Source organism: Sturnira hondurensis, unplaced genomic scaffold (assembly GCF_014824575.4).
Source record: "Sturnira hondurensis isolate 20B ecotype Veracruz unplaced genomic scaffold, ASM1482457v3 Scaffold0022017, whole genome shotgun sequence".
Taxonomy (NCBI): domain Eukaryota; kingdom Metazoa; phylum Chordata; class Mammalia; order Chiroptera; family Phyllostomidae; genus Sturnira; species Sturnira hondurensis.
The window spans coordinates 10,896,692-10,899,617 of NW_028094648.1; positions in this window are offsets into that span (position 1 = coordinate 10,896,692).

Here is a 2,926-nt window from a genome sequence, read left to right on the forward strand (position 1 = left end):
CAACTGGACAGTTAGCCTTTTGGGAAAACATCGTGGCTCAAGTTGTGTATGAATGGTTCAAGTCACATTGTCAAGTCCCTTAAGGGAATTGTTAAGAATTCTCTTACCAATTTATGCTGGGTTTTATTTACCCGAGATTAAATAACTCCTGGCTTTCCACTCCATTACTTCAGCAACTGTGGTAATTTCTCCTTTGTATGTATCTAAGTAACTTTGTCATTTGCTCCCTAAATACTTGAATGCAACTGGAGGAAACTGCACCTGTGTTACTTCAATTGTATTACTGTACCTTAAAGAGGTCCTCAGTACTGTCTTTTAAAATTCTACTCCATTAGCCTATTGAATTTACTTTCACTCTTTCTGGGATAAATATGTTACACCATTTCTTCACTGCTCAAATTGCCAATGTTCCTTTTTCGTTTATCACTGTTAGTTGTTGAACCTCCTTCTTATTTTATTGAAAATTAGAAACATCCAGAAGAAAAACGCCTGTATTCCCACCAACAGATCTTCCGGTCTACATGAATCTTTGTAACACACACACACACACACACACACACACACACACAAATGCTTCACATTCTTTCTTGCCCCGCTCTCTCCTCCTCTCCACAGCCAGCGCTGGCACTTGCATTGTCATTGTTTTCCATTTGACCTATTATTTGTATCAGCACACAAACATGTTTCAATATCGCCTATCTTAAAAAGAAAATTGTTTCACTCAAAGTTATTCTCCAGTTATGGCTCATTTTTCTGTTGGAAATATTATTGAAGGGATTGTCTATTGTCTCCACCCCCACTTCATCACCACCCATTCTGGTTTTTTAATTATATTTTCTTGATGATGCTATTACAGTTGTCTTAGGTTTTGCCCCTTTGTCCCCCTCCACCCAGCACCTCCCACTCCCTCAGGCCATCCCCCCACCATTGTTCATGCCCATGGTCAGGTGTATAAGTTCTTCAGCTACTCTGTTTGCTGTACTGTACTTTACACCCCATGGCTCTTCTGTAACTACCTATTTGTACTTCTTCGCCCATGATATTTGACTGAGATGGTCTTACTGACTCTTTGTTTAAGGAAGGTGAAGCAAGGGTTTTGCTTATTGTAGTGATTTTCTACAATATTATTCTATTTCTTAGAGATATATTTACATTATGGACTTTAAACTTTTATCTTTTAGAAAGTGTTTTTACTAAAAGTAAGTTATAGGTAAAAATTTATATAAATGCAGAATGAGGGTTGAAGCTATTCTATGCATAAAAGGCCATGCACCAAAAAAGGTTTGCTTTTTTTACTATAAAAATATAACATCTGTAGAAATAGCTACTAAACAAAATACTAAATATTTCCTAATAATAATAAATAAGAATATATTCTATTTAAAAATCCTAATGGCAGAATTATGAATTATCTAAGAATTAGTGTAAAAATCAGTATAGATGGTCTGTATGAAAATAATTACAAAATACTAGAGGCATTTTTAAGACAACAACATGTAAATAGATGTACTATACCCAGGATGAGAAAATTAGACTTTGTAAAAGAGACTCCCCAAATAAATGTATATAGGTTTGATATAATTCCAGTTAAAATTCCAGGAGTATTTTTCTTAGAAGTTAGCAAAATGATTTTAAGGCTAATCTGAAAATAAGAAAATATGTAACTTAAAATTTGAAAACAATATAAAAATTCATTATAAGAGGCAGTGAGTTAAAGTCAACTATTGTTCATCTCTATGGCTGAATACTAAGTAACTACATAAAATATTTTGAAAGAAGTATAACATGAGAAAATTCATGTATAACATTTTCACAATTTTGAATTTATCAAGGACTATGTACCATGGGTCGCCCTGGATGCTTTACATTATTAACTCACTTAAACCTCATAATTAGTCCATGAAGTGCACTTACCACCACATCCATTTTATGGATGAGGCCGCTGAGCGATAGACAGGCTAAATCGTTTGCTCCCCATTTTTCAGCCAATAACCATGATTTGAACCCAAGAAGCTTGATTCTTGGGTCCATTACCATGACATAGCACTACCTGCTACTGAGCAAAAAACCTCATTATATCTTCATGGTCATCACATGCCCATTATAGATTCCACTTGGATTTATCCTTTCCCCTTGACCTTGGACAATATTAGAGAGAACCAAAAATAAATAAATAAAACCTTTACCTGCTAGGGAAAATAATACTGTAAAAAGACAGAAGGAGGATCTAAATTTCTTTTGTTTTGCTTGGTTTTGTTTTTATTTTTATTGTTGACACTGTTCTACAAATCTCCACTTCTCCCCTCTTTGCCTACCTCCACCTAGCCCCCACCCTCCCTTCTCTGGCCATCACACCATTGTCTGTGTCTACGGGTTATGCACAAAGGTTCTTTGACTAATCCTCTCACCTTCTCTCATCCAGCCATTCCTCCCCCTCCCTGCTGACAACTGTCAATCTGTTTCATGTGCCCATGCCTCTATTTCTATTTTGTTCATCAGTTTATTTTGTTCATTAGATTCCACGTATAAGTGAGATCACATGGTCTTTTCTTTCACCAACTGACTTATTTTATTTGGCATAATACTCTCCAGGTCCATCCATACTGTCTTTTGCTGCCTGTGTTTTCTTCTAAGATTTTTATGGTTTCCCAACTTACATCTAAGTCTTTTATCTTAAGGGGACTGAAGCGATAATCAAGTCATTCCTGCTTACCTTTCTGAACTCTAGTCAAAATAAGTTATGCATATTCAGATCTAGTTAACATTAGGATAGAAAAATCTCACAAAATATAGGTCACTTGCTTTGTTTCAAGTAGTGTTTACATTATTTAGATTCATATTTTTCTTTTTGAATAAACTGCGACATTTATTTATGGAAAGTAGGATGTGTGACAGAACAAATGCTGAAATGAAAGAAAGCACAATT